This window comes from Macaca nemestrina, chromosome 19 (assembly GCF_043159975.1).
Source record: "Macaca nemestrina isolate mMacNem1 chromosome 19, mMacNem.hap1, whole genome shotgun sequence".
In the NCBI taxonomy this organism is placed as follows: domain Eukaryota; kingdom Metazoa; phylum Chordata; class Mammalia; order Primates; family Cercopithecidae; genus Macaca; species Macaca nemestrina.
The window spans coordinates 49,667,389-49,691,307 of record NC_092143.1 but is presented as its reverse complement, the minus strand read 5'-3'; the positions used below and the strand labels follow the sequence as shown (position 1 = coordinate 49,691,307).

The following is a 23,919-nucleotide window of genomic DNA, read 5'->3' as shown; positions in this document are numbered from 1 at the left end:
GGGCCCAAGGACATCTACACCAGTCACTCAATCCACCCTGAATCGAACAGTACAGAGAAGAGGTTCCTGAAGAGGATTCTGGGGAATGTGGGCTCCAGGTAGACACATCCTCTTGGGTTTCTGTGGAGGGCATGGCTAGAGAAATGCTCCAGTGTGACTGGAGAGGCATCTTTTGCTTGATTCAGACTCTTTCAGTTATGATAGAAACTCAAGGAACCATATTAGATGACTCCACAAGGATAATTTATTTCAAGTTTACCGGGAAGACTGAAGACCTGGAATGTGTTGGGTGTTGGGACCAAGGACAGAATCTCCCTTTTCTCTTGATACTGTGCCTCTGTGCTTTAGTCTGTCCCCCTGCATGTAGTTTTTCTAGGTCCACATGGCTGGAAATCTGAGTACAGGCTGTTCCTAGCTGTACCTGTTTTAGTCTGAACAACCAAAAATACGCTTTTATTTCTCATTCTAAAATTCTATGGCAATGAGTTTGCTCTTCTTGGTCCAGGTTGCTTATCCTCAACAAATCCACTATGAACAGCTGGGCATGGTGGCTGATGCCTGTAACCCCAGCACTTTGGGAGGCCGAGGCGGGCAGATCACCTGAGGTTAGGAGATTGAGACCATCCTGGCCAACATGGTGAAACCCCGTCTTTACTAAAAATACAAAAATTACCTGGGCATGGTGGTGCCTGCCTGTAATCCCAGCTACTTGGGAGGCTGAGGCAGGAAAATTGCTTGAAGCAGGGAGTCGGAGGTTGCAGTGAGCAGAGATCCTGCCACTGCACTCCAACCTGGTGACAGAATGAGACTCTTTAAAAAAAAAAAAAAAAATTGCTATGAACAAGGAAATGGAGTACAGTGGTTGGCAGAGAGTTTCATGGCAAATAACACAAAAGAAATTTCATGAGAAAAAACAAACTCTTGAAAAATAAAATTTAAAACGATAAGTTGATTTTATGTTGTAATTGGAATTCTGAGCTAATTCTTGTAAGAAAAATAAAGAATATGCAACAACTTAACCATCCTTTGCTTTACATTTGGCTTTTCTAGCACCTTCATGGAGAAAGTCCTTTCTGTATAAATATTTGAGGGCTTCACCAGATAGACTAAAGAGCCCCCTTCATTCTTTGTTATTTAAATCTTTCTTTTCTGAAGCACCTATTCTGTCTTTCGGTTTTTTCTTCGTTTTTGTTGTTAACTAGTTTAACTCTACTTTATTCTGATTTTTCAAGGGCTTTTGTGTGTTCTAAGCAGTTTTCTATGATCCCTTTCATAGACCTCAGGAAATCTTGAATCTTCTGCAAAATGTGTGATTTCACTTTGCAGTCATTTTACATTCCATAATCATATGTGAATGCAGTGCAAATAAACAAGAGACACCCACCAGAATGGTAGAGCAGGAAGGATGGGTAGGTTGAGGCCAGGTTAAGAACTGTGGGGAAGTAAAAGGATTTACTTGTGTACATAGTTGACTTATTAGTGAATCTTTTCGTGTTTTAAAGAATTTTTCCTCCCTAAAATATCATTACTATGGGAATCAGCTAATAAATTTTCAGCAAATGAGGACTCCAGAATAAACATGTGACTAAGAGTAGGATTTTTTTTTAGTGGGGGAGGAATTTGAACAGTTTGGGGTATGGCTCTGCCAATTATTTGTGGTTTCCTTTCATGCAAGGAGCTTCTCTCCAGTCTGTAGTTTCCTCCTCTATAAAATGGGGTCAACAGCCTCCTTTTCGTTGTATAGTTGGAAAAATTAAAAGGGAAAATTATCTGGCACTAGTGTTTTCTCAGTAAGTGGAAGCTATTGATTGAGACACATTTCTGGTCCTCGAGGAGCTTACTTTAGAGGGGATAAAAACAAGAACAGTTAATTACAACATATCATGAAAAATGCAATAACAGTGATTTGCAATAGCCATTCAACAAACGTTTAGGAACGAGAAGTCATCCAGGAGAGGGGTGTCAGGGAAGGCTGCCTGCTGGGGTGATACCTGAGCTGACACCTCAGGCACAGAAAGAGTTATCCAGATAAAAGAGGGTGGGGAGGTACTGCTAAGAGAAGGGGTCCAGACCAAGGCCCATTAGGAGCAAAGGCACAGGAGTGACACAGAACCCACATTCAGACAACTGCTCACAGGTCTTTGAGGCTGGAGTCAGATGAAAAGGCAAGATGCAACAAGAATTCTTTGTAATTTTGTGGGGAGAAATGAATTTCAAGTTACAAATATCTATTCACAATCAACCTTGCAACTAACTACCTCATAAGTTATATTACCTTCTATATGATCATGTGAACATCTTCCCTCCCCAAACACCAAAAAATATAACATAATTCCTAATTTAATACACCCTGGTATTGGTATGGTTAAATAGAAATATTTATATACCTTTATAGAGACCTTTATAATATATATTTTTTTAATGGAGTCTGATTCTGTCACCCAGGCTGGAGTATAGTGCCATGATCTTGGCTCACTGCAACCTTCTCCTCCCGGGTTCAAGCGATTCTCCTGCCTCAGTCTCCTGAGTAGCTGAGACTACAGGCGCCCGCCACCACGCCTGGCTAGTTTTTGTATTTTTGTAGAGTTGGGGTTTTGCTACATTGGTCAGGCTGATCTCGAACTCCCGACCTCAGGTGATCCACCCACCTCAGCCTCCCAAAGTGCTGGGATTACAGGTGTGAGTCACAGTGCCCAGCCAGCCCTTTATAGTTTTTAATATACACTTACATTATCAGATATGAGCTTCACCATAACCTTGTCATGCAGGTGAGTTAACTATTAGTTTCATATTCCAGATTAGAAAACCCAGACTTAGCAATATTAAGTGACCTCCTCAAGGACACATTCAGCATAGTGCTAAGACAGGATCAGGGTCTTCTGAGAACTGGTTGAGTGCCGTTGCTTTTTCCTCTGTAACAATGGTCAACAAACCTTTTCTGTAAAAGGCCAGATTGTACACATTTCAGGCTTTGTGGGCCATACGGTCTGTGTCACAACTCTTCACCTCTGCTGTTGTAGCATGAAAGCAACGATACACAATGTAAAAATAAAAGCAAACAGGCATCACTGTGGTCCAATAAGCTTTTTTTCTTTTTCTTTCTTTTTCTTTTTTTTTTTTTTTTTTTTTTTACAAAAAAAGGATGTGGACCAGATTCAGCCCACAGTTTACAGTTTGCCAATCCCTGCCCTGCCCTTTTAAAATTCTACGGACATTTTTTCTATATTAAGTAGTGGAGAATTTTAGGTATGTGGCTCCAATACATTTTTCATGCATATTCATCCCTAGTATCTTCTATCTGGATAGCACTTATTGTGTTAGTATCACAATCTCCCCTTTGTTCTCTCCTCCATAAAGATCACCTACCTCTGGAATAAGCAGGATTTTTTTCCCATTGGTTCCTGGGTCAGTTCCTACACAAACCAGCTCCTCTTTTCTCACTAGTGTTTTCACAATCTCTTTCAGCTGCCTCTTGGTGCTCTCTACCTTGCTTCTGATCGTTGCCTGGAATTTAATGTTTCCATTCTCCCTATGGCTATTGTTATATGGGCTTCCATGGAAAGGAAATGGAGAGGAGTTTCCGTACACTAGCCTCAGTTTCCCAAAGCGCCATTGCCACAGGCTGTCATGGATAACATATTTTACTGAAGGAGTCTCACCTCCATCCCTTATGACAAACTATCATGTAGAAAAATCCCACTTTTCCGTTAGGAAACCCCCTCAAAGGGGCTGTTCTCACCACTGGGCCTAGCCTCTTCCTGCTTCCAGGACAGGTTGCAGCATACACACTGCAGAGCCTGTGCTATTCAGCCTGGAGTAATACACACCTGGCCACATGCATCCAGGCTCCTCTCCCTCACTCTCAGTGTCTCACCAGCCAGTGAATTCTCTTGCTGTCATTGACTTAATTAGCCCTCATTCTCTCTCATTTGGAATACTGTCTCCTTCTTACCAGCCTCCAGGCAATTTTTCATTATTCTCTCATTGGTCTGGTCTTCCCATCCCCTCACAACCTGAGCCATAGTTCCTAGAAGCAATGCTGATCACATCACATCCCTGCTCAAAATTCTATTCATAGTCCCTTTTACCCACAGCATACAGTGCACATTTCTTAGCTTCACTCAAGGCCTTTCAAAATCTGGCTCTATCTTTACTTACTTTCTTCTCCCACCCCTAACTGAAATAGGTCCTCTCTTCCTACTATATGTCTAATAACTCCCCATTCAGGAGAGGTCTTTCCTCAAACTCATGCCTTTAAAAACCCTTTTCCTAAGCTAGTAACATGGGTAGACAGTCTACTTTCTTCTCTACTACAACTAAAATACGGTAAATAGCACTGTTTAGCAACAGTAGGCCTGGGATAGGATGGTAAGGTATTGATGCTGTCTGTTCCAAACACCTATCCTAAACACCACACACATACACACACACACACACACACACACACACACACACTACATAGACATCAGTTTGGCCTAAAATATGCTAAACACACCACATGGTATTTAGAAGAAGAAATGGCTTACAAATATGATTTGTACAGATTGACTATTACCTATGATTACCCTCATTAGATAATTCCTCAACTCCATTGTAACTGCCTAATTTGTTTCTAGACAATACTCTGGCTGGGCGTGGTGGCTCATGCCTGTAATCCCAGCACTTTTGGAGGCTGAGGTGGGCAGATCACGAGGTCAGGAGATTGAGACCATTCTGGCTAACACAGTGAAATCCTGTCTCTACGAAAAAATACAAAAAAAAAAAAAAAAATTAACCGGGCACGGTGGTGGGCGCCTGTAGTCCCAGCTACTGGAGACGCTGGGGCCAGAGAATGGCGCGAACCCGGGAGGCGGAGCTTGTAGTGAGCCGAGATCACACCACTGCACTCTAGCCTGGGCGACAGAGCAAGACTCCGTCTCAAAAAAAAAAAAAAAAAAAAATTGTTTAATTTCTGAGTCTATGAAATTCATCACAAAATAAGATTGTGTTGACTTGGTGGTTTTCCCTTCCTCCCCTCATCACTCCTTCCCTTGTTTTCTTACTCCTTTCTTCTCTCTGTCTTCTTTCTTCCCCAATTTCATTAGTTTTGAGTTTCTCCTAGATGCACAGCATTGTTCTTTTGGTTGTGAAAAATTCCAAGAAGTAGACGTTGTCCTGGTTGATGGATGAATATTGAAGCCCTCAGGTACATAAAAGTAAGGAAAAGATGATAAAAGAAGCTATGTACTTGATAGAATAAGGTTTAGAGAGTGTCAGAGGAGAGAGAGACTGCTTCTGAGAAGCAATCTTGGGACATGTGAGCTTGAAGCAGGAACCTAGAGAATAAATAGCATTTCAGTCAACAGAGGGCAGAGAAGTGCAGCTTCACAGGGGAGGGGCACTGCATGTCATGGGGGCAGTAATGTGATGTGTGTTGGGGATATCAGTTTAGTAATGTTTAGGGAGAGAGGTAAATTTGAATCAATCTGGAATTTGTATTGTAAAGAGTAGGTATGTGAGGTTCAATTTTTCTATACATAAACATATCAAGAGGGATGTTTTCTTTGCTTTTGAAATTGTACTTGAGCTCATTCCTCAATCCAATAGAGATGAGTAAAAATCTTCCTTTGGTTTTCATTTGTTCATCAAGAGCTATTGATTGAGTGCCCATGTTTATCAAATACTGTGCCTTACTCTGTTCACGTAAGATTGTACATCAGACTTAAGTATGAATTGTATGTGAGATTGTGGATTAAATCTCCAAACCTGTATTTAACGCTATTTTCACATTTCCACATAGTAGTAAATGAGAGCTTTCCAGTCCATCTATTATTGAGGTTACCACTGCCTTGACTAAAGATAGAGAAGAAAAATTCAAAACTTGATTTTATTATATGAGCTTTACTAATTGAATTGATTTGTGAAGTTATCTACTATCTATTTTAACCATGAAGTATAATAGCTGTCACATGCATCAGTGTCACATTTATTTTGTTATGGCAGAGTACAGAAGTAAACTGACTATTTTCCCTAGAGTTTTTGCACAAAAGGGACATGGTTATCTGCTCCTAACTGAACTGCATTAGTGGATCATTCCTTATATGTATCCTAGCAACATTGAAAACAACCTAATAACTACCCAATTCTCCTCATCAGCAGACTGTGCAGTTTTCCGTGTGTTCACAGACACAATCTCAAGGTCATTGCCAAATCTCCAGTTAACTATACTATTTGAAATGATTCAATTACATTTTCCCAATTAAACAAAAGGCAAAAAATGATCAGGAAGTAATCATGTGTCCTAGGAAATAGTGTGTGTGGGAGATTGTGAGGAATATTTGTTTCAGTTATTATCTTGTGCTGAAGAGGTTTGATCCAAGGTTAATCATCTTCTGCTTAGCTTCATCCTTCCACTTGGCTAGGTGCCTGCCTAGTGCCGGGAGAGCGGAGCGACACTGGGGGACAGATGAGGCTGGGAATGATTGAGTATGGGTCTTCTCTTTCTACTTTTTTCCTATTTATTTGTGGAATGGCACCTGGCACTTTAAATAGCATCTTTAGTCAGAGTGACTTAAAGTGCTTTCCAAATAGATGCATTATCCTTATTTTATAAACAGAGGAAGACAGAGGGACAGTTATGTGACTTGCCCAAGGTCATAGAAGTGACAGAAGAGCTGGAAATAGTCCTCAGAGTATTGCCACACAATCTCAAATCACGGGTGTCCTGATGAGATGCAGCGGAGGCCAGGGAGTCACAGGACCGGGTCGCTGCCAGCTAGTTCTGTGTGACGGAGCACAGTACTCATGCTCTCTGGCTTTGGTTTTTCTTATTTTTAGAATTAATAGGGGACAGGTTTTCTCTGAGATTCATGCTAGCAATAAATTTCGACGTCATGGTTTCAGAAACATCTACCTCTTCACTTTCAAGATAACGGTAATTTGGCAGAGCTCAATTGACATTTACCTCTGTGGTTTTTTTTAAAAGAAGAATTTTCAAGTTAATGACAGTTTAAATTAAAGAAAAAAAAAGCCCACTTGTTTGGCGCCCTTGGTATCACTAATTAGAGGCAAGTGAGTTTATTCAGTAGCATTGTCTCAGGGGAGGTCTAGCTGAAGTATATTCTATTGGCCATATATTTTTATTTATTTGGCACAGTTTTTATTGAATACTATATTCAAAGCCTATGTTAGATGCTTCTGGAATGCAGAAATGAGTAAAATATAATCCTTGCTCTCTATGTCCTTACAATGAGTAGGAAAGGGTTATTAAAAAAAAAACACACGCACACACACACACACACCTCAATCATTAGAACCCAAGGAATAATTAAATAACAGTGAAATAAGTTAAAACTAGAGGATTGAGGCAATGCCCTGATAAAAATGGAATTTTGGAGTCAGGAAACTTGGATTTGAATTTCAACTCAACCATTTATTTGGTCAGTATATAGCAGTTCGCATAGATTCTATAAACCTTGGTTTTTATTGTCTGTAAAGTAAAACTAATAATAATGCCTATTTCATGCAATTAAATGACATAATTGATGTGAAAATTTTATACTAGATAAGTTTATGTATAAAAAGGAATTAGGGGCTGGGAATTAGAAAAAAATCTAAAAGAGATGGTATTTGAATGACGACTTGAAATCTCAGATAAATAGCAATAACTGAAAAAGGAGCAATGAAAATTAACACATTAAAAAGCCACACAAATGAGCAAAGGCCTGGGGACATTCAAGAATCTGTAGTCGGTAAGGATATTCACTTCTAGAGTTGGTGAGGTTGCATGCTTTTATAAACAATCACTCTTATTTTCAAACATTTCATTATAATTCCTTCTTACTAATTCAGATTGACCTCTAAGAGTAAAGCCTGTGACATTTTATTATATGTTGTATGACGAAAAAGCTATAAAACTAATTGTCATGTGCAGCCTGACACCCCACAGACAACCTTAAAGTCACATATAAACTATTTGTTATTCTTGTGTAGTTATTTACTTTCTGGAGTACCCATTTCAATACTTTCTTACTTTTCTTTTTGTATTACCCTAGACCCATTGGGAAAATCACTTTGAGGGTGTCGGCTGATTATTTCTTTGCCTCCTCTTTGCCCTATGTAAAGTGAAAAATATATTCTTGGAGTGCTTTTTGATGAATAGAACTTTGACAGGGTATTCCAAAAAGTATCTTTCTTAAAATAATTTGATTTTGAGGAATTTAAAATCGATCTAGGAACTCTCATGCATTACTGATGGATATGTAAAGTGGTGCAGCCACTTTGGATAACAGTTTGGGAGTTTCTTAAAGTGTTAAAGGTAAGTTTATCATATGATCCAGCAATTCCAGTCTTAGGTATCTATGAGAAATAAAAACATATGTCCACACAAGATCTCTACATGACTGTTCATGGCAGCATTGTTCAGAATAGTCAAAAGTGAAAACGACTCACATGTTTATCTATTGGTAAATGCATAAACAAAATAAGGTATATCCATAAAAAGGAATATTACTCAGCAATCAAAAGGAGTAAGTACCAATACATGCTACAAGGTGGATGAACCTCAAAAACACTGTGGCAAGTGAAATAAACCAAACACAAAAGACCACATTTTTTTTTTTTTTTTTTTTTTTTTGAGATGGAGTCTCGCTGTGTCCCCCAGGCTGGAGTACAGTGGTGCGATCTCGGCTCACTGCGAGCTTCGCCCCCTGGGTTCACGCCATTCTCCTGCCTCAGCCTCCTGAGTAGCTGGGACTACAGGCACCCACTACTGCGCCTAGCTAATTTTTTGTATTTTTAGTAGAGACGGGGTTTCACCGTGGTCTCGATCTCCTGACCTTGTGATCCGCCCGCCTCGGCCTCCCAAAGTGCGGGATTACAGGCGTGAACCACCGCGCCCGGCCACGACCACATATTTTTTTATTTCATTCATATAAAATTACCAGGGAAGGCAAATTTATAGAGACAGGAAGTAAACATAGAGTTGCTTCCGGATAGGAGTATGAAGGAGGGGTGAGTGCACATGAGCACACTTTTTGTTTTGAAGTGATGAAAACTTTGAATTATGTTATATAAAAGTTGCACAACTCTACCAAAAATTAAAATGGGCAAATTTATGGTATGTAAATTTTACCTCAATAAAACTAATAAAAAGCTATTTGGAAAGATAAGATACATTTAAGGCAAAATACAGGGAGCATTAAAATTTACTGACATGTGTAGTGTGTCTTAATTTTTAAGAGATTAGAAAAGAAAGAAAATCACTTTTGGTTGAGTGTTAGATAATTCTTTATGGAAAAAGTAGCTTTCTGAAGTGACTATAAAAGAGTTTGCATTTGAATTGAGTGTTGAAAGATAAATAGAATTCATTCAAGATCCTTTAATAGTTTGACCCAAAGGAAACTGCTTTAAACTCATATATTTTTTTTAGGACACTTTAGTTTTGATTAGAATTTCCCACTCACTCTTTGTTAAATACTAGTTGATATGTATCACTCTATCTTAGAGTTTTACTTTGCCTTTTAGAAGTCCCTTTATAAAAAATAATAATAGCTTATTTCTTTGTATTCACCAATAAGGAATCTATCAGAGTACATAGTTTAGTTAGTGCCCAATAAAAATAGCCTTTGGTTGCTTAAGTGACCAACTGATACCATGCCAGGCGGGTAGGTCAAAATGACAGGGGTAGGGGGTGATAAGCCTTGTACTTGGCAGAGAGTTGATAATTCATTGGGGCCCAATTAGGAGGCTCTTCAATGCCAGGTAGAGGAGTTTGGCAATCGGGTAGCAAAAGAGTGGCTAATACAGATGGCATAATGAAAAGCAAACCTGCCAGCAGTGTGAGGTTCAGCCTGTGGGAGGAAGGCTTGGCATCAATTAAGACATGATAATTTTTTTTGTGATCACAAATTTTAAAGCTCAGTTCACCTTATTGAGCATCTGGTGATTGTTTGCCTTACTTTAAATTCTACTTCCTGGAAATCATTTGTTTTTTTTCGGTTCTCCTTTGACAGTAACTTGAGGAGGCTGAGTTTATCTGAAAAGTTCCTCCAGCAGCATTCTTTGGAACAAGGCAACTTTTTTTTTTCCCCCATAAATTTTATTCCTGTTCTGCTATCATTGTTTTGAGAGGCAGCTACAGGAAATAAAATTTCTTTAAAAATATTGACCCAGACTAGATAGTGCATTGTATTTTGTTAAATAAGATACATTTGAGTTGAAAACCCCTTTGTGCTACAAAACTTGTTCACTCATGAGACTTTAGTATCATGTCCACAATATTTTATTTCTTGCTGGATAAAGAAGATTCCTTGGCGTCGCAGCAGCCCACAAAGTCCCACTGTTAAGAGCAGCACTATGATTTAGTTATTTCTAGTCTGACCTGCAACATATCTGATAGACCCAAATGAATGCCCCGAGCTCCGCAGGGCCTGAGGACCAGAAGGACGTGTGATCTTGAAGTCAGTATCAATAACCATAGCACATAAGCTCACATCCAGTTGTACATTTTCCTCCATTCTCCTTATGAAATGGTGAGTTCAATACTCTTCTATTTTGAAGGGAATTGAAGTTCATGGAACAAAAGGGCTATTAATGCTACACAAATCACACTGATGTTGCAGTGGACAGCTCCTACAACTCCAGCTGGAGCTCATAAAACTCTGAAGTCTTGTGCTCCTTAAGACCAAAAGGTGGAAAGATGCACATTAACTTATTTTAAGGTGAAGGGAAGAAATGCATCAAATCAAAAAGCGGACAAAACAGCTTCCACACATGTACTCCCCATATTTCAGTGAGAGCAGAATTTGGGATGGACTTAAATAGCCTCTTGCAGAATTAGACAATTAAAATGCTTAGCAATGACAAAGATACATGAGCAGGCTTTCCAGGAGTGAAAGCACTTTCATTGGCTGGACTTTTGGCAGGTCATTTGAGCTGGCATATTTTTTCAAACAAGTTGATCATCACTTTCTCCTCCCAGTTAAGTTTGGCAGAGCCACAGAAATCAAGGTTGGTTTATTAAACTGAACTGTCCTTATAGAAAGTTTTAGATAGATTAGTTTGACCCACAGTAGAATTGTTCTTGAAACACGCAAATATCACTCACTGAACACCTCAGGATTTAGTCAGAGAAAATTCCAGTGGTTTCGAATCGTGTTGAAACCAGCTGTCACTGTTAAAATATATTATCTAGTTGCAGTGCCAAACTAATATCACATCATGTCTACCGTTTTGCATCAAAAGCAACAATTGTGTGGTGAATTTTTGGTGTGGTAAACCTCAAATACATAAATAGGCTCCAGAGAAATGAGGTCTATGATATACTATGATTCATGTTAAATTTTTCCTCAAGGAACCCCAGCTACCAAGATATCACAGGGATGTTACTGGAAGATTATACAGAGGGAAGGCTCCCCAGGCTTAGCTGAGGAAGGGAAGAAATTGGTAACTATGGAAACAAATGAGGTGTGTGGGGGTGTGAGAGATTTGGTGACCAGGTGCAGGAGTCTGTTGTTCCAGAAAGAGCAGTGCTCCATTCATCAAGCCTTAAGCAGCCAGGGAGATCCATAAGGGAGTGGTCACATGGAGTGATCACTCACTAGCAAAAATGTAGTAGGAAGGGGGTTAACCCCCAATCTCCAATCGTCTATTTCACTGAGACCTGAAGACCTACCACAAATAATTCCTTTCCTTGTTGTAAGCTTTGCCGTGCAATATATATATATATCTCACTCTGTTGCCCAGGGTGGAGTGCAGTGGCATGACCTCGGTTCACTGCAACCTCCTCCACCTCCCAGGTTCAAGTGATTCTCCTGCCTTTGCCTCCTGAGTAGCTGGGATTACAGGCACGTGCCACTACACCTAGCTAATTTTTGTGTTTTTAATAGAGACAGAGTTTTGCCATGTTGGCCAGGCTGGTCTCAAACTCCTGACCTCAAGTGATCTGCCCACCTCGGCCTCCCAAAGTGCTGGGATTACAGGGATGAGCTACCGTGCCTGCCCCTGTAATACTTTTATATAGATAAAAATACTTCTGGGAAGGGTAACACTAGAAGTTAAAACCCCAAGAGACTTTGGATATGATTTAGTGCCATGTTTCACTTTACAAAAGAGGAAGCTGAGGCCCAGAGAGTTCAAGCAAGAGTTATAGCAAGTTCACAGTGAGTCCAGTACTAAAACTCACTTTCAGGCTTTTCTGCTATATTGAATCACCACATATGTGTGTTCATTAACATTAAAGCAATTTGACTTCATATGCCCTTCCTGTGCAGCTGTGGTTCTGATTTAAATATCATTTCTTGAGAGCCACATAGGTTATTGACTCATGTTTCTACCTATTGCCAAAAACAACCACAGTCGTTTGGGGGGGAAAAAAAAAAAAAAAGTTTTGCAGAGATACTTGCTATTCGGTTAATTTGAAAAGCATATCCTGGATGATTTCCCCTTACCTTAGAACTTCTTGTAAAAGATTCAGGAAGTTTCTGGCATTTTCTCCCTTTTTAACTTTTTCTTCTTTTATCCTGGAAAAGAATAGAGAGAAGATTGGTATATAATGAATGTTGAATGATGAGCAAGAATGATTTTCTTCCAAAGTCAGGGTTGGCAGCTGGTCACTCGCTGAGTGATAATAGCAATAAAAACAAGAGCTAACACTGATGGACCGTTTACCATGTGCCGCACATATTGTTCAAAATGCCTTCATTATTTGATTGAACTTATTTTATCCTTATGATTTTGCTACAAAAGGTTGAGCAATTTTCCCAGCTCTTAAGGGCCAGATCCAGGATTCCAACTACAGAATCTTCCTTTCAGAACCTAAGACACTAACCACTCAACCACACATAAATTTTTTTACAGAATGCAGCTGATTTCCCTGAACTTTCTTCTTGGTGATCATTGTTACAGTTGCTCCTGACCTCCATGCTGAAGGGTACATGTGTAATCTGGATCTCTAACATTTTATATGATATTAATTGCTTTTCTCTGATGTACAGAAATATTCAGATAAAGGAGGTCCTGGGGTTATGAGACTAAGATAAGGTGATGGAAAAAAGTCCAGGACTTCTCAAGATTGGTGACCCCAATGGCAAAAACTTTCCAATGGCTAGAAGCACCTCTCTATTTTGTGACAAAGGAAAAGTTTATTGTGAGAAATGTTGTCTAAGAGACCAGAGACTACCCTGTACCACTTGTGTGCTATGAGACGCTGGGCAAATTACTTTTCTTCGAGAGATCTGATTGGTCAACTTCATATTCATCTTTGTGTTTTCTTCTTTCTTCAATCATTTAGGAATTTAAACATTGTTTTTCCACATGACTCTTCTTGGAGAGTAGAATAGCTAACGCTACCTGCAGATAAGAGCCAGGGCAGGCTTGAACTCTCACCTCCATGTCCCAAGTGAGCCCTCCTCTTTTTGGCTTTATGGTGGGTCAGTGCTGAATGGCAAAGCAGACAGAGCTGCCTCCAAGACAGCTCATCACTGGCAGGAAATCATTCTAGTTCCTGGCATTACACCTACACATTCTCTTTCATTGCCCATTTCTCCACTCCCAGTCATAACAGATTGGGGGGGGGGTCCTTGTCCTATAGTCCGATGCAACTAGGAAGGTCTGGGGAGTGGAGACAGGGATGGGGAAAGAACCGTCAGAATGGTCCTCAGAGCTGCTTTTCAGCTAGTGAGGCTGGATGCAGAGGTGGTCCATGGCCATAGTATTAAAGGAAATATGATCGTCATCAGCTCAGCCACCATCACTCACCCCAGGTCTCACCACCAAATACAAAAACAGCACCCATTTCCATACCTTGCCCTCTTTGTTGACACTTCCTCCTTGCTTTCTTTTCCTGTTAATCTTTTTGTACATGTTAAATAAATTTAAATAAGTTCCACTAGCATAAGCATTAAAGTGAGAGAAATTTCACTATTCAATTTACTTTGGACTGTCAGAGATGTCAGTCAGGATTGTTCAAGTAGATGAACGGTGTAGAGATGGGCTTGGGTGGGTGTCACCTGAGGACCGGAAGAGGAAAGGGCAGAAGGAGAAATCAACACCCAGATCATCAACCAAAACCCCCATCTTTTACGTCACAAGAGTCTCTCTTTCCCATTTTCTAAGAAGGATTCAGCGTGGAAGAGGCCATAAAAGCATGTTTCTTTGGCATTCTTAAGTCTAAATAACGTGGTTGGGCTGAAAACCTGTGTCCAACACAGTCGGTTTCACCGTGAAGATGTTGAGAGTCAAACCCAGCACAGGGGCATACGCCTGCAATTTAGCTGCTTGAGGCTGAGGTGGGAGGATAGCTTGAGGCTGGAGTTTGAGACCACACTATGCAACGAAGGAAGACCACATCTCAAAAAATAAAAAATAAAAAAAAAAGTACAGGAGTCAAAACCACCACAGAGCCTCAGGTGTCCAGTTAATATAGAATGTGAGAATGAGACTTCCTCTCAGTTCCCCAATTCCCCCCTCCTCAGTCTCTGTCGTTTGATTCTTTGGGTATGACAACTTAGCACATAGAGTAAGCTCACTTCATGTTAGTTAAATGGAGTTATGAAATGCACAACATTGAGAATTTTGAGAAAATAGGGGCAACAAAAAGAGTAGGAAGGTACCATGCAAAAAGCCTCCCCACCTTATCCAGCTCATGCATATACATAAAACACAAGAAAGTTAAACAGAATTTCATGATATAGTTTGTAGTTTGTCTTAGTGAAAGAAATTAAATGATTTGCAGTGAATTTCAACCCGTTGGCAGAATTCATGGACCTATTGCTGTGCAGACACTGCTGCTTGAGGGCAATGGAATTGGAAATTTCCATGCACCAGGGCTCCATGGCCAGCAGATGGCGATGTTTCTCAGTTTTACAGGAAGATGCCAGGCCAGAGGCCGTTAGTTATGCAGGGCGTGTTTATCAGATGGCTGTTAAATCGGTTCAAAATCTGTAAAGGATGACAGATCAGCTCTTATTTATTTTTACTTAGAGTTGATGAATTCAGTGAAATTTCATGATGGGAGAATGAACGCTGTGCCTTCGTGTTGGGGATGGGAGCAGAGGACGACCCGCATCCAAAATGGTTGGGTAGCTGCGTTTTATCTCCCTCAGTTGCTTTTTAAAATGAGATTCCTCTCGCGCTGCCTTCTGGCAGCCTGAATTTAGTCAATTGGGACCAAAGGGCACACCGGCAGCAGTTTTGTTCATTTTCTTTTCTATTTCTTTATAAGTGGGCTTGTCTTCCCGGATCAACCACTTGGCCCGCAGATCCTGGGGCAGAGGCAAAATCTGGGTGAGGCTGGGTCAGGAGCCAGAGCAGGGCTGCTCAGAGTTGAGGAATGGGAGGGAGGAGAGCTGCTCCTAGGCTCGCTCTCAGCCACGTGGGAGAATTGGAGACGGATCCACTTTCTCCTCCCTGAGCACAGCAGCTATTGCACTGAGAGCCAGCATCCCTCTGGAAAGAGGCCGAACCATTTTAAGCAGAGGGAAAGAAATTTGTGGACTAAATTGGTCTTAAAATACTGCCTCCTCTGTGTGCTGACCCATTAAAGGACATGGCACCACCTGGGATCCAGGGTATTCAGTTTCTTGATTTGGAGGTGTCACTAGCCTACTGTGTGATGTTGAACTTGTTTTTTCGTCTGTAATATGAACACTTTGATGGAAATCTTACAACCATACTTAAAATTGTATTCTTCTGAACTAGCAACTCTTGTGATACAGGAGAATTTTTAGATGCCCAATTAAGTCAGAATATTTAGGGGTGGGACCTCGGCGTGCATCTTTTTTTAATAAGCTGTCCAGGTGATGTGAATGTTCAGCTGGGCTTGAGAACTATTGCTCTAACCAGGGGATCTCAAAGGAAAGTCTCAGGACAGCAGCATCAGCCTCACCTGGAACCTTTATTATTATTATTATTGACACAGAGTCTCTCTCTGTCACCCAGAATGGAATACAGTGGCATGATCTCAGCTCACTGTAACCTCTGCCTCGCAGGTTCAAGCGATTCTCCTTTCTCAGCTTCCCAAGTAGCTGCCATTACAGGCACCTGCCACCATGCCTGGCTAATTTTTGTATTTTCAGTAGAGACAGGATTTCACCTGTTGGCCAGGCTGTTCTGGACCACCTGACCTCAAGTGATCTGCCCCTCTCGGCCCCCCAAAGTGCTGGGATTACAGGTGTAAGTCACCACGTCTGGCCCAAAAACTTTTCAGAAAAGCAAATTATTAGTTGCCCTGATCAGAATCAGAAATTCTGAGGGTGAGACCCCAAAATCTGTTTTAACAAGCACTCAAGGTGATTTTGATGCAAGCTAACGCTTGAAACCTACTGTCGCGTTTGGGAGGATGAAACTTCCCCATATCTTTTGCATAAGTGAGGCCGGGGATTACTTCTGGGAATGGGATGTAAACACAGTGCTGTATGTCATTTCCTGGGCTAAACGTTTAATTGTTCGTGCATGACCTTCCATTTTCTCATCTGGGTAGGTTGTGTGATTTTAAATAGAAACGCAGCATGCTGGAGCTTCTGCTAATTCGGACCCCAGAGTTGCTACATGAACATCTTGTAAATGAAAGACAACAAAACAAAAATTTTTATGTTAAATAACTGAAATGTTGTGGCTGTTTGTTACTGCATTATAGCCTATCCTATCCTGATGAATGCAAGTACTAATGCTGTAGTTCTGACAATTTGGTTTGATTAGTGCTGATAAGAAGAGAAGGGACTCCCCCATCCCTCCTCAGTCACCAAACATCCATTTCACAGTTCTTCTAAGAACATATATTTAGGTTTAACATACTAGGATAATTTAAGACAAGCTTCTATATCTGGTTGTGGGTTGCACATGCCAAAAATGGGAATGGAATTGAAAAAAAAGACTCAGTCTCATGTCCTGATGTATCCAAATATCTATATCTGGTATTATAGTGTTCAAATATTGGGGTCCGAGTTTGCATCCTTGAAAGTTCTTTCTATAGCTCCGGATTATTATGCTGATACTAAGAATTTGATATTGCTTCTTCCCATTGCAAGAGCTCAATTCTGGGAAGGCATTCTCCTTCTCTTTAGACCTTTCCTAAGTAGACTACTTTGTCTTTCTATGACAGGAACTGCACGTTTTGTGCTCCTTTACTGAGGCGAGCGTCCCTGGGCTTGTCCTCTCCCCACCATTGCTTTTTCCTTTATGTATTTATAACCATCACTCTATTAAGACTGCTTCACAGGTTGGCTACCTTCATTTCCAATTTTATATTCATTAATAGAAACTTTCTCAGACCTCTGTTTTCATCATTTCTACCATTAATCTTTCTTGACTATTATTGTTTTGTTTGTCAGACCCCATTACTGTTGTCATCAAAATCATCATCACCACCATCATGAATATTGACAGCATAGTCAACATTTATTGAAATTTTGCTACGTCGTTAGGGTCTGAACTATTGATCATTGATCAAGGCATCATGTCTTTGACCGTCCTTTTGCCACATCAGTTTGCTCTTCTGCTCTGCTTTGTAACTGTCTCTTACCTTTTCATACTTCTGCGACATGAAATTACTGCCCTGATCCAAGATCCTTTATGTATATTTTTCTTATTCCTACCTTAGTTCATTTATTAAAAATTATAATGCTCTCATTTTCTTCATTAAGATATAGCCCTTAGGATCTTGATTTATAAACAGCAAATGACCAATTCTCATTCCTCTAGGGATCTCTTTGTGACTTAGTCCATTTTTAAATTGGGAGTGCTCAACAAAAGCTGCTGTTATATCTGCATGAGTTTTTCCCTCTGGAGTTAGTGTTGACGATCTCCCAAGAGTTTATTTGATTGGGTCATTAAGATGGATGAAATAACCATATTGACTGTTTAGTGAGCTGGTTATTACAGTAATCTTAATGAGAGAATTAGATCGATCCCAAGGTACTCCAAATCCTTATTTGATGATTGACCTACAAGCAATCAATTGCCCATGTTGCTCTATATGAATTCTCTGCTTCCATCAACCAGTCTCACACCCCACACCCCCTGCTAAACATAAACTCTACAATACTCATATACACATGTACATGCATGAGAAAACCCATGGGCAGATGCCTCATTGGAGATCAGGCTGGAACACACAAGTAAAAATGTGCAAGGGGATTTCATTTGTGTTTCCGAATGTTACTAGGACTCAGTCCAGGGAGGGCAAGAAGGGGAACTGGTGGCAGAGTGTAACCTTATCACATGATGCATGTGGTCACTGGAGCAGGGTGCTCAAAGCCTATTTGTGTGGATGTTGAAGCAGGAGGGAAATATGAAGCTTTAAAATTTACAACACACTCTAATGTTTGTGCTGCTATAGCAAAATATCACAGATGGGTAATTTATGAAGAATAGGGATTTATCTTTCACAGTTCTGGAGGCTGGGGAGTCCAAGATCAAGGGGCCTGTGTTGGTGTCTGGTGAGGGCCTGTTCCATCAATGGTACCTTCTCACTGTGGCGACCTCTCTTGGAGGAAGGCAGAAGAGAAACAAGGGGCAAACTCTCTCTGAAGACTTTTTTATGAGGACTTTACGTCTTAATACCACCAGAGTGGGGATTAAGTTTCAATGTTAATTTTGGAGGGGACATTACATTCAAACTCTCCTTCCAACTCTTCTCTTTGGGAAGTTCATCTATAAGCTGGGAATTGTGACCCTAACCCTACCAACTGTACAGGACTTGTGCTTACTAGATAAGACCTAGATGGAAAAAAAACTTTGAAAAGTATAAAGCATTGTAGGTATGAAGATACTCATACTCAAGGCCTAATATCAGCCATCAAAAGGAACTCAAATGTGGGAGATAATTTGTCAGCAATGACTAACTTAAAAAGTAAATGTTTTCTCTAATATTTTAGTAACTTCCTTGACCTCAGTTACCCAGATAATAGCCTCATATCTCACCCAAATGTTTGCTTTGCCTGTGCGCTTGCATTTTGAGTTTCCCTCTAAAGATAAAAAAGAATTTGTGTGTTTGCGTGCACACATATGTGTCTCCGATGGGCAGAATTTGGGAGTGTGTAGAATCTTGGAAGGGCACAGGGGCTTCAACTGAATGATCCAATCTGGCTTTGAAGCCATTTACAGGACTCAAAGCTCTAGACTATCCTGCTGAGACTCTCACACAGAGCAAGAAGGAGGGATGAGAAATGTCCATAAGTATTTTCACTCAAACCATGATGCAGGAAAGAAATGCCACAGACTATCAAAGAAACCACTATTGATGTCTCCTGTTTCTGAAGCGCTACAGAATTTAAAGTACTAAAATGTAAGTTTGGTCTTTTCTCATCATCTTTTATAATTGTCTTGCTTGTAAGGGGGTTTGTCCTGTTTCCCCAACTATGTTTTAATGTCTTTTTTTTTTTTTTTTTTTTTTTAACCAAAAATGCCATCCTCTGTTCCCTAGAACCTATCATTTAGGACACACGCTAGGTCTTTTTTTTCCCCTGAAAAACTTGTCCCTAAATAATTCAGTTAGTCTTAATGCATTTGCTTTTACACAACTGAGCTCTACCATGGTTTTGAATTAAACTACCTCATAGTGTAACACTAGACAGATCTCTGAATTAAGATGACAGAAACTGAAGGAAACTTTGGGGGTTCTCAGATGTAAAACCTTTATTTCACTCATGAGGAAGCTGCAATCTAGAAATCTGGACTCCTTAAAATTTACACATATTTCTACCTTGACAGAGCTTAGAAAAGAATCAGGTCCCTTGATCCCAGCCCAGGGCTCCCTCCACTATAGCATTTACTCTCAGCTCTCGTTCTGACATAAACCTGCTGTGTGGCCTCGGGCATTTCATGTGACCTCTCTTTGCTTAGCTTTCTTGTTTTTAAAAAATGAGGCTAATATAAATCTCAGTCCTTCTGTCACAGATATGCTTTGTGAATCACAGGAGACATGTGAATTCACATTTATGTGACTAGACCTAAAATCACTTTGAAATAACAAATTCTGTCCTAAAGTAATACAGTATATTATTCTATTGAGATAGTCATGGACCAGGCTTGTGTGGAATCGATACTAGTTGATGCTAATGATATTGATAATGTGCATAGATGTCAGAGTGTATGTGATGCTGGTACTAGCAAAGCGAGGAATACAGCTTTAAAACTGGAATGTGAGGGCAAAGGAAAAAACAGAATACAAACCTGAACACCTTGAAATGACTCCCCATGGACCCAAGGAATACGAGAGTTAAGGAGATTTCATTACAAGGAAGTAGAGGGGCTTGTAAAACAATAGCCAATATGTGGTAGATTAAACATCTGCTGCAGACATAAATCGAATCCCACTCGGAAACAGCCGTATCCTCTGTAGAAATAACGCTGTTCATAGGAACATTATATACGGTACAACCATGGTAAGGAGAAGACACATTAACCCACTATCTTAAAGGTTTCAATCTCATTTTTTTATTTGTATTTCAGTTTTTAATCCAGCTATAGTCATTACAAAGTATTTAATGACTGACTTGCTAATTGTGTATGCCAGGATGAAGCTGAGAGAAGTTAACATACAAACTGGTCATTAACTATGTTAAAAGTTCTTTGGGCTTATGATTATTATAAGCCATAATTAACAGTTGTTAACAATTTTTTTTCTTTTTAGTGAAAAACAAAGAAAGAAATATTCTTGAGGCTCAGACAGAAATAATGAATGCTGGCCTCACTGTTGTTTCTTCTATCATAAAGAACAGCTTCTGGGACAAGTTCTTGTTTTCTTAATCATTATTCGAGCTCTTCAAAGTAAATGCTGGTTCTGGTCAACTGAGCAAATAGGCTCTGTCCTGTCCTCACTAGAACATCATGAAGGGCTTATGCCTGGACCATACAGCCTCTCGGCTTCTAGAAATGTTTCCATCAATTCTCACGTGGTAAAAAAAAAAAAAAAAGAATTTAAAATGGTGCTGCAAACTGCAAGCTTGGGGCGCAATTTGCCCCGTGGAAAAACTCCTGGGCCTGATGAAGGCTTGCAAAACTTTAGCTGTGTTTGTGAAATTTATCTTTTCCACACTGTACCCTTTCTTCCCCACATGAAATATCTTATGGCCTCTCATTCTCTCTCTCATCGAAAACATTCTTTCCAGAATGAAACTAATGAACATCAGAAGATAAAAATGACTGATCAATAAAGTTTTAAACCACAGGTGAAGTCAACTAGTAGAAGGACTGGCTTTATCTCCTTGGCCTTGGAGGACAGAGCTCTAAGAAATAAGGGCAGAGTTGGTGGAAGGGCACAATTTCCTTCTGGAGCTCCATCCTCATAGGTTAGGACCCCAACACAAACTTATTAGTCCATTATAGTTCTACTGCCTAGTAATTTCTTTAAGCTTTTCTTAAAACACCTTGGCCTACTATAAAATGAGGGGAATTAAAATATTTATTTTTATTTTAAATGGTTTTTCTTTAATTTTCTTTCATGAATAGAGATGGGGTCTCACTGTGTTGCCCAGGCTGGACTTAACCTCCTGGGCTCAAGCAATCCTTCCATCTTGGCCTCCTAAACACTGGTATTACAAACATGAGTCACTGTGCCTGGAAAAAGTATTTTTTTTTTTTTTTTTTAGACGGAGTCTCACTCTGTCGCCCAGGCTGGAGTGCAGTGGCCGGATCTCAGCTCACTGCAAGCTGCGCCTCCTGGGTTCACGCCATTCTCCTGCTTCAGCCTCCCAAGTAGCTGGGACTACAGGTGCCCGCCACCTTGCCCGGCTAGTTTTTTGTATTTTTTTAGTAGAGATGGGGTTTCACTGTGTTAGCCAGGATGGTCTCGATCTCCTGACCTCGTGATCCACCCGTCTCGGCCTCCCAAAGTGCTGGGATTACAGGCTTGAGCCACCGTGCCCGGCCTGGAAAAAGTATTTTTAAAATGTCATTGAACTTTAAAAATCTTTATTGGGGCTGGGCACAATGGCTCACACCTATAATCCCAGCACGTTGGGAGGCCGAGGTGGTTGGATCAGTTGAGGCCAGGAGTTCGAGACCAGCCTGGTCAAAATGGTAAAACCCTATCTCTACTAAAAATACAAAAATTAGCCGGGTGTGGTGGCGTGTCCTGTAATCCCAGCTACTGGGGAGGCTGAGGCAGGAGAATTGCTTGAACCCAGGAGGTGGAGGTTGCAGTGAGCCGAGATCGCACCATTGCACTCCAGCCTGGGTGAAGAAGTGAGACTCCATGCCCCCCACCAAAAACAAAAGTCTTTATTGGAAAACACATATTAACATTAGTATTAACAACTATTTTGTATTTTTAAGTTACTCTAGAGAAAAATATTTCAGATAAAAAATATATATTTCCAAGATAAAAATTAGATTAGAAACTTTCTATGAGAACAAAAATTAAAAAATAGAGACTACTATGATCAGTGTTATATTTTATTTGATGTTCAGCAAACATACACTGCTGTGTTCCCAGTGTAGCTTGATGGTGATGGTTACAACAGGAACTGGACGTTGGCACCTCTTTCGTGGTACAGTGTGAGGGACTACTGTTGACAAGCTATGATGAACGTGGAAGCTTTGGGTCCTGTGGGAGTCTCTGTGGGTAGGGGCGGGTGGAGTCTAGCCTAGTCCAGGGTGCAGGGAAAACTTTCTGGGGAAATGAAGTTTTGTCAAGAGGCAGACCAACTGCCTCTTTTAATGAGAACTCCTGAAATCCTGGAAGAACGCAGGGCTTCTGCTAAGCGCCGTGTCAACAGCAGTGTCACAAAAGAAACAGAGGGTCATTGGATGATCAGGTGCTAGAAACAAGCCTAAAAGTGACTGCCTATAATGGAGGAGTGGTGCGAATACCTAAAAAGGAAGCAACGATGTATCTGAGTCACAAAACTTCTGTATTTATATGGTCTGAAAACTGGGGCACAATGTAAATGACGAGTTAATGGGTGCAGCACACCGACATGGCACATGTATACATATGTAACAAACCTGCACGTTGTGCACATGTACCCTAGAACTTAAGTATTATAATAATAAATTTTTTAAAAAAATATTTGAAATCAGAATAAAATGTTTTCATAAAAAATGCTTTCTACTGGAAGAGTGGAGGTTTTTGCTACTAGCCTTCTCTTAGTGACATCAGAGAAGTTGGGTCTGATTAACATTGTGTTGCATCATTCATGGAGATGAGCTCATGGTAGGTAATGGAGGCCCTGCTGAACTTCACACATTGTAAGAAAGATAATGGTTCATAGAAAATGGCCAAACCCTTTTTATATGAGTCACGTTATCAGAAGTTATCCTTTCCTGGAATTCACTTCTTTCAATAATTTTTTTAAAAATAATAACTCACGAAAGCTTTTACTAACACATTTATGAAGGATGTCCTACATGCTTCATAAAGCCTTCCAGAAATTTCCTTTTCCTAGTGTTTTTCTCTCATGTACTTGAATAGATATGGCATCTTTTGACAACTAATTATCTGACTTTTGAAGATAGCTTTTATTTACTGGGTAGTAAAACAGCGAAAAGTTAAATTATGGCACCCAATTAAGCAAATCTTTTGCTTTGGTCAGCTAAAGGGAATGGAAAATTTATTTATTTTTTCTCTACTATAACTTCTTTTTATCAGTAACTTGACAAATGGTGTCACTAAGATGGTAAGTTTTTTATATTGAAATGATAAGACTGAATTTTAGAAACTGTTAACTTTTAAGAAGTGTACATAATTGGATTCTTTTTATTTTTCTAGTTTTATTCTCATATATTCTGTATTTCATGGCTTTGCTTTTTATTGCCTTCATTCTGAGTTAAATATACAGTCAGCTTTGTGTGGAATTAATATCTAAGATGTTGGGATAATGTAAGCTGCTCCTAACAATGGATCACAATTCATTTTAAATTAGTGAGTTCATTTAAATGAAATAATTGGGTCATTATTTACATATACACAGTTGTTTCCAAATTTTATTGGGAATAAAA

At 40.0% G+C, this 23,919-nt stretch overlaps 1 protein-coding gene across 7 annotated transcripts in view; it reads left to right on the top strand.

The window, feature by feature from the left end:
- Positions 1 to 23,919, top strand: part of LOC105499299 (phosphatidylinositol 3-kinase catalytic subunit type 3) — a 563,324-nt gene that overhangs the window by 326,407 nt on the left and 212,998 nt on the right. Inside the window, exon 29 of one of the 7 annotated variants that reach the window (XR_011616916.1) lies at positions 19,074 to 19,264. The exons of the other annotated variants lie outside the window; for them this stretch is intronic. The gene's annotated coding sequence lies outside the window, so the exon portion shown is untranslated. The remainder of the gene's footprint in view (positions 1 to 19,073; positions 19,265 to 23,919) is intronic. 7 annotated transcript variants of the gene reach the window in all.